Source organism: Pleurodeles waltl, chromosome 8 (assembly GCF_031143425.1).
Source record: "Pleurodeles waltl isolate 20211129_DDA chromosome 8, aPleWal1.hap1.20221129, whole genome shotgun sequence".
Taxonomy (NCBI): Eukaryota; Metazoa; Chordata; class Amphibia; order Caudata; family Salamandridae; genus Pleurodeles; species Pleurodeles waltl.
This window is the reverse complement of record NC_090447.1, coordinates 1,517,448,992-1,517,457,519: the sequence shown is the minus strand read 5'-3', so window position 1 is coordinate 1,517,457,519 and position 8,528 is coordinate 1,517,448,992. Positions and strand designations below refer to the sequence as shown.

At 41.1% G+C, this 8,528-nt stretch overlaps 1 non-coding gene across 1 annotated transcript; it reads left to right on the top strand.

The window, feature by feature from the left end:
- The first annotated feature begins 5,099 nt into the window (after positions 1 to 5,099).
- On the top strand, positions 5,100 to 5,172 carry TRNAF-GAA (transfer RNA phenylalanine (anticodon GAA)). Its single transcript has one exon. It is a non-coding gene; the product is annotated as a tRNA-Phe (tRNA).
- The last annotated feature ends 3,356 nt before the right edge of the window (positions 5,173 to 8,528 follow it).

Genomic DNA, 8,528 nt, shown 5'->3' with positions numbered 1-8,528 from the left:
CATTTACACTGATAGTCAGTACGGGTTTGGAATTGTGCACGACTTTGGACAACTATGGTCACAGAGAGGTTTCCTGACTTCTTCAGGATCCCCAGTGAAAAACGGGGAGAGAATAAGGGAATTGTTACACGCCATTCAAATGCCAGCCGAAGTTGCAGTGGTAAAGTGTAGTGCTCATACAAAAGGACAGGACTATGTTTCTCTGGGAAATGCATATGCGGATCAAGTCGCAAGATTTTGTGCCTTGAACTGTATATTACTCAGGGATGAATGGAATTCGATAAGTGAACCAGAACTCGAACCAGCTGAAGCATTTGCCTTGAAGGTCGTAGATACAATAGATGAACTAAAAGCATTACAGAATAACGTCAGGGAGGATGAAAGAGATTCCTGGATTAAATCACAATGTATAAAAAGACCAGATGAGTTATGGGTTTCAAATGAGGGAAAATTTGTTTTGCCAAATAGTCTCTTATCACAGCTTGTGCGGTTCTATCATGGGCAGGCTCACCTCGGGAGAGATGCCATGATAAGATTGTTCAAAACTGATTGGTTTAACCCCAGATTTCGTCAAGCTGCAGAAGCAGTTTGCCATCGATGTGTCATTTGTCAGCAGATGAACCCAGGGAAGGGAACGGTTGTGAACGCGAGCCACATTGGTAGGGCGAGTGGCCCGTTCAGCAGAATGCAGATGGACTTCATTGAGATGCCTGTGCATGGAGGTCTGAAGTATGTGTTGGTGACTGTGTGCATTTTTAGTCACTGGATTGAAGCATACCCCACACGTAGAAATGACAGCCTTACAGTTGCAAAACTATTGTTGAGGGAGCTAATACCACGTTTCGGATTCCCGATCTCTTTAGAATCAGATAGAGGAAGTCACTTCAATAACGAGGTGATAAAGTTACTTTGCGCAGCGCTGAACATTGAGCAAAAACTGCATTGTAGCTATCGCCCAGAAGCTTCAGGACTAGTGGAGCAGATGAATGGTACACTGAAATCAAGAATGGCGAAAATATGTGCATCGACAAATTTGAAATGGCCTGACGCATTGCCTTTGGTGTTAATGTCAATGAGAAACACCCCTGACAGAAAGACTGGATTGTCCCCGCACGAAATTCTCATGGGCAGGGCCATGAGACTTCCTGCAGTTCCCGCAAACGCGCTTTTGAATATTACAGATGATATGGTGTTAGACTACTGCAAAGGTCTGGCTGACGTGGTTCGCTCTTTCTCTCACCAGGTGGAAGCGACCACCTTGCCACCGATCCAAGGTCCAGGACACACACTGAAAGCAGGTGACTGGGTCGTGATAAAGAAGCATGTGAGGAAGTCGTGTCTGGAACCCCGTTGGAAAGGCCCTTTCCAAGTGATCCTGACGACAACTACCGCTGTGAAGTGTGCGGGAGTTCCCAACTGGTTTCACCCCAGTCACACAAAAAAAGTGTTGTGTCCCACAGATGAGGAAGTTGAAGCGCTGAAACTGCCAGTGCCTGATAAAACAGTGCTAAGCGCTGAGACAGAGCAAAACCGAACTGAAAGCGAACAGGCAGAAACAGGAGAGAGAGAAATATTCTCTGAGGACGAAGCAACCGACTCACTTGGGGAAGACCAAGGAGAAACCTCAGACAGCGACGAAACAGCGGAAGGTGACAAAGAACCGGAAGCAGCTGAGGGTAGCAAAGAGCCTGAAGCAGCTGAAGGTGACAAAGAACCTGAAGCATCTGAAAGTGATAAAGAGCCTGACGAAAGTAACGGTGACGAAGGGCTCGAAAGAGGTGAAAAAGCAGGAGAGCCTGATCAGAGGAGGGCTTTCCCAGAAGCAGACGATACAGAAAAAGAAAAAGAGAACGTGATTGATTCCCCAGAAGGAGGGGACAAGGCAGAACAGAACGAAACAGTTCAAGCTTCCACAGAAAAGATCGCAGGTCCATCAAATGGACACGGTGCAAAGAGGAGACTAAGTATATCACCAATAAAACTAAGAGATAGAGAAAATTTGAACGACAGAGAAAGGCCAAAAGTGAAAGAGAAAAGAAAGGAAGTGTCTGTCGTGTACCATCTTCAAGTGAAGGAAAAGACTTGGCCAAAGAGGAAAGTACCAGTGAGGCAGAATCGAAAAGAGAAGCAAAATTGAAAAGGAAAAGGATACCAAACAGGAGATATTCCGGTCCAGAATGGGCATATGTAGTCAATGACGATTGGACTGACGAATTTGTATCTCTTAGCCTCGAGAACGAAGAAGAAGAGATACCAATAGAAAAGAAAAGTTTTATGGACTCTGTCGATTGAAAGGGTAATAAATGATATTGCTTGCTACAATCTAACGTGATACAACCAGCTGAGACATTGCTAAACCGGATAAGACACTTGCTGAACTGATAAAAGACTGAGTTATTGCCGAATTGAGACAAATGCTGCTAACCGATAAGTGACTGGCCTCTTGAAGAAAACTCTGTGAACATTGCGCTCGTTCAGCTTTGTAACTGAATTGCTAAATAGTTTCTTTATAGGTGCTTCTAGCTCTCTGATTCTATACAGATCATAATCTTATTATGATAACATTTTCGTAGGAGCGAGTGAGTGTAAACATACGTTTATCTTTAAGGCCAAATGGACATTCATGATGAACGGACTTGACCCTGTCATTCCAGGTGTATATTACATTTGTGGGTATAATGCCTATTATCGTCTTCCAAAGGGATGGTGGGGGAGATGTTATTTGGGTATAGTGTTCCCAAAGGTTTATCAGCTGGATGACCTATCGATGATTCAAAAGACATCTGGATCCCATCGTATCCAGAAAAGAGAGACCGCAGCTGCTGTGATAGGAGATATATTTGGAGCCATGATTCCTTCATTGGGAGTTGTGTTGAATTCCATCAAAATAAGAAAGTTGTCTACTATAGTGGATAACATGTTGACAAAGTTTTCAGGTGCTATAATCCTGATAGATGCTGAACTTGCAGCGGAAAGATCTATGACTCTTCAAAATAGGCTTGCCTTAGACATTCTTTTAGCAAAGGATGGCGGCGTTTGCAAAATGCTTGGTGCGCGCCACTGTTGCACGTATATTCCAGACAACAGTGTGAAAATTAAAACTATGCTTGCTAATCTAACAAAGGAGAGTGCAGACTTGAAGGAATTGAAAGAACCAGGAGTGTGGGAGAAGGTTGGAAAAGGACTTGCTTCAGTGGGAAATTGGCTTGGTGGCATTTGGAATGGAATATTACTAAAAATAATACAGGGAATATTAATAGTACTGATTTGTATATTTGGAATTTGGGGAATAAAAAGGGGAATAATAATGATTATGGCAAGAATTAAAAGAAGGAAGGAAGAGAAAATGATGAAAAGGATGGCAGAAGAATACAAAGCGAAAACTAGGGGAACTAAAAGGAAAAGAGAACTGACAGAATTTTAATGGAATAAAATTTGTGGCAGTAGTTTGTGTGATGACAAGTAGTCATCAGAGGAGGGATTGATGACGCAGAAATGAAGGTTTTACATTTATTAGCGCATAAACGTAGTGCTGCAATAATCGAGTGTGACTTTAATCGAACTAATAAAGATTGTACGGGGACAAAATGTGCCCTCAGAGTAGTTTGCCAACATTTATAAGCGTGCTTTATATAACGTGATGTATTAGAAGTGCACTAATCCGACATAATCGTAAACGTGTGCTATGATTTGCTTGTTTGAAATGTTTTAGCTTAGCATAACTTTAGTGCAGGCTTCGGCCTAGTTGCCTTGTCTCACGATTTAGATGCTCGTATTTTTCCAATGTGCTAATAAACGTGTATTTTTGCTTGAAGCTGTACTTTTCCACTGAGATCGTTCACATGCTTATCTTAAGGTTTCGTGCCAGCCTGGCATTTTTCTCTTTGCTCCAAGGTCAATCTGCAGGTGCGGACAATGGAAGCTCTGAAAGTGAGTTAATTGGTATAAAATGTTGCAACTTGCGTACCCGTCTCCAAGGTTAATGTATGCTTAAGTAAAAGCTTGAGAACTGTTGTTTTTGATTGGACAATTTGAAGCCAACCTATGAACCCTCCAATGGAAGACCCTACTGGATTTGAACTATTGTCTATTTAAACCAGGTGCACGAGAGGAAAGTGGCCATTATTGGACATCCCGCCATTTTGCAGGACATTGCAGCTATTATGGCCCACCTTGCTGCGACGCCATTTTGAAAGAGACTTTGATGCTTTCTCTAATCGAGAGAAAGAGACTTTAAATGATTCTTGCCCTAGAGACTTTAACTTTGATCCCTTCGCATGAAGTAGTAGTTTATCTTGCCGCCGTGAGGCAATTGCCCCGTCCACCCCTGCCCCTTTGCCCCGTTCCATGCTGATCGAGAAACGGTACCTGTGAGACGAAGACTTCCTTGAATGCTGATTGTAATTGGTAAATATGAAAGGAAATTGTACAATTGCATTGTGTTTCTTTTAGGTAACCAACTGCTGATTTTTGATAAGAGCCCTAGTTAGGAGTTTTTCTAAATTAATGTTGCTAAATTGTTTTTGCATGAAGTCCCACATGCCGATGCTAATTTGAGGTTAGATGAGGATTCCTTTTGTTGCACGATGCAATTTGAGACCTTGTTATGCTGACTAAATGTATGCAATTAGCTCATTACAGATTATAGTTTTAGTGATTTGCATTGCTATCATTGAATGCCTTGTTATTCAAATGCTGCATAGATTGCACCTGTTTCGTCGTTATGGACAGCTATTAATGTTCATTTACGTTTATCATTTGGTGTTGAGACACATCTATATTGTGCTAGCTTTGTTAATATTGGAAAATAAATTCATTAACTTTGAATAAACTGGTGTGGTTATTCATGACCGAAAGGTCATGGTTCGCCGAAATGTATTCTGGATTAATTGTTAAGTGTTATGTTGATCAGGGCATTGCTTATGTTCGTTATTGATTATTGATTTGATTAAATTGACTGATCTCGGGTGAAGTGAGTCCCACTTAGCCAAAAGATTCATCGGCCGAAAGAGCGTCCAAGTACAGGTAAATGATTAGTACGGAACGCTCTATCACCTACAATGATTAAGAATCATCAGGAAGGTATTCTCTGACAACTGGCCGAAATAGCTCAGTTGGGAGAGCGTTAGACTGAAGATCTAAAGGTCCCTGGTTCAATCCCGGGTTTCGGCAAGGACTGAGCACCTAGCTAATTAGGTGTAGTTCTCTCTTGGAGTCAGCTTCAGTAGACATTTTAGTTCATAGATGAAACCTTTTAATAACCTGATCGACATACCATCAGTAGAGCACAGCACTTGCGTTCTATCTTCCTTTCAAAATGGCTTCCACCTCTCTTGCCTTCAGCTTTGACTTCCATTATTTCCCGTTTCTATCTTGATTTTGATGTAAACCGTAGGCGGCGTCATCTTCCATTTTCCCATGAGCCAAACTGTCAGATGATATAGCTTGCTTAGTCATGCCACACATTTCTGTTTATGAGAGTGGTAGCTTATTCAGAGTTTAGAAAAAAAGAAGTACCTACCTCGCGTAGGAAAAAAGTAAAGGAGTAATTGCCCCCAGTTAGCTACAGAAGGATACAGCAAAGTGTAACACATAGCTGTACCCTCACAGTGAATGATTGCGACTTATATTTCTTGTCTACAATGATTAACAATAATAAGGAAGGCACTGTGAAAAAACGGGCTGAAAGAGCTCAGTTGCGAGAGCGTCAAACTTTAGATCTAAGGGTCCCTGGTTAAATCCTTGGTTTGGTCAAAGACTGAGCAGCTAGTTCGTCAGGCATGTTTCTTTTTTGGAGTCAGCTTCCGGTGACGTTTTATTTAATTAATAAAACCTTTCATCAACCTAATTGACATACCATCAGTACAAGACAGTACGTGTTTTCTATCTTCCTTTGAAAATGGATTCCACCTCTCTTGCCTTCAGCTTTGACTTCCATTATTTCCCGTTTCTATCTCGATTTTAGGGTAAACTGTAGCCTGCATCATTTTCCATCTAACCTTGGACCAAAGTGTCAGATGATATAGCTTGCTTCCTCATGCCACACATTTCTGTGTATTAGATTGCTAGCCTATTTAGCGTTTAGAAAAAAAGAAATACCTAGCTTGCGCAATAAAAAATAAATTGACTAATTGTGCCCAGTTAGCTGCAGAAGGATACAGCATACTTTAACACATAGATGTACCCTCCTAGTGATTGATCAGATGCCCACTTGTTGCCTACAATGATTAAGAATCATCAGGAAGGTATTCTCTGGCAAATACCTGAAATAGCTCAGTTGGGAGAGCATTAGACTGAAGATTTAAAGGTCCCTGGTTCAATCCTGGGTTTTGGCAAGGACTGAGCACCTAGCTAATTAGGTGTAGTTCTCTCTTGGAGTCAGCTTCAGTAGACATTTTAGTTCATAGATGAAACCTTTTAATAACCTGATCGACATACCATCAGTAGAGCACAGCACTTGCGTTCTATCTTCCTTTCAAAATGGCTTCCACCTCTCTTGCCTTCAGCTTTGACTTCCATTATTTCCAGTTTCTATCTTGATTTTAATGTAAACCTTAGGCTGCATCATCTTCAATTTTCCCATGAACCAAGCTGTCAGATGATATAGCTTGCTTACTCATCCCACACATTTGTGTGCCTATTCAGAGTTTGGAATAAAAGAAGTACCTAGGTTGCGCACCAAAAAAGTAAATGAGTAATTGCACCCAGTTAGCTGCAGAAGGATACCGGAAGTTTAAGACATAGCTGTACCCTCAAAGTGAATGATTTCGAGGTGTATGTCTTGTCTACAATGATTAAGAAGAATACGGAGGGACCTGTGATAGAGCGGTCCGTACTAATAATTTTACCTGTGTTCGGACGCTCTTTAGGCCGATGAATCTTTTGACTAAGTGGGACTCTCTGTACTCTATATCGGTCAACTTCCTTTAATCAATAATTAATAACGAACATAAGCAATACCTTGATCAACATAACATTTGACAATTAATCCAGAATACATTTCGGCGAACCCTGACCTTTCAGTCTGGAATAACCACACCAGTTTATTCAAAGTTAGTGAATTTATTTCCCTATATTAACAAAGCTAGCACAATATAAATGTGTCTCAACACCAAATGATAAACGTAAATGAACATTAATAGCTGTCCATAGCGGCGAAACAAGTGCAATCTATGTAGCATTTGAATCCCAAGGCATTCGATAATGGCAATGCAAAGCACTAATACGATAATCTGTAATGAACTAATTGCATACATTTAGTCAGCATAACAAGATCTCCAATTGCATCGTGCGACATATGGAATCCTCGTCTAACCTCAAATTAGCATCGGCATGTAGGACTTCATGCAAAAACAATTTAGCAACATTAATTTAGAAAAACTCCTAACTAGGGCTCTTATCAAAATCAGCAGTTGGTTACCTAAAGGAAACACAATGCAATTTTACAATTTCCTTTCATATTTACCAATTACGATCAGCAATCAAGGAAGTCTTCGTCTCACAGGTACCGTTTCTCGATCAGCATGGGACGGGGCAAAAGGGGCAGGGGTGGACGGGGCAATTGCCTCACGGCGGCAAGGTAAACTACTACTTCATGCAAAGGGATCAAAGTTAAAGTCTCTAGGGCAAGAATCATTAAAGTCTCTTTCTCTCGATTAGAGAAAGCATCAAAGTCTCTTTCAAAATGGCGTCGCAGCAAAGTGGGCCATAATAGCTACGAAGTCTGCAAAATGGCGGGATGTCCAATAATGGCAGATGATAGCGCAATGGCAATCATAGCGCGTAATGGCTACCTTCTTCTCGTTCACCTGGTTTTTATAGACAATAGTTCAAATCCAGTAGGGTCTTCCATTGGAGGGTTCATAGGTTAGCTTCAAATTGTCCAATCAAAAACGACAGTTCTCAAGCTTTTACTTAAGCATACATTATCCTTGGAGATGGGTACGCAAGTTGCAACATTGTATACCAATTAGCTCACTTTCAGAGCCTCCATTGTCCGCACCTGCAAATCGACCTTGGAGTAAAGAGAAAATATGCCAGGCTGGCACGAAACCTTAAGATAAGCATGTGAACGATCTCAGTGGAAAAGTACAGCTTCAAGCAAAAGTACACGTTTAATAGCACATTGGAAAAATACGAGCATCTAAACCGTGAGACCAGGCCACTAGGCCGAAGCCTGCACTAAAGTAATGCTAAGCTAAAACATTTCAAACGAGCAAATCATAGCACACGTTTACGATTATGTCGGATTAGTGCAATTCTAATACACCACGTTATATAAAGCACGCTTATAAATGTTGGCAAACTACTCTGAGGGCACATTTTGTCCCCGTACATTCTTTATTAGTTCGGTTAAAGTCACACATGATTATTTCACACTACGTTTACGCGTTAATAAAAGTAAAACCTTCATTTTCTGCTTCATCAATCCCTCCTCTGATGACTACTAGTCATCACACCAAACCATCCCCACAAATTTTATTCCATTAAAATTCTGTCAGTTCTCTTTTCCTTTTAATTCCCCTAGT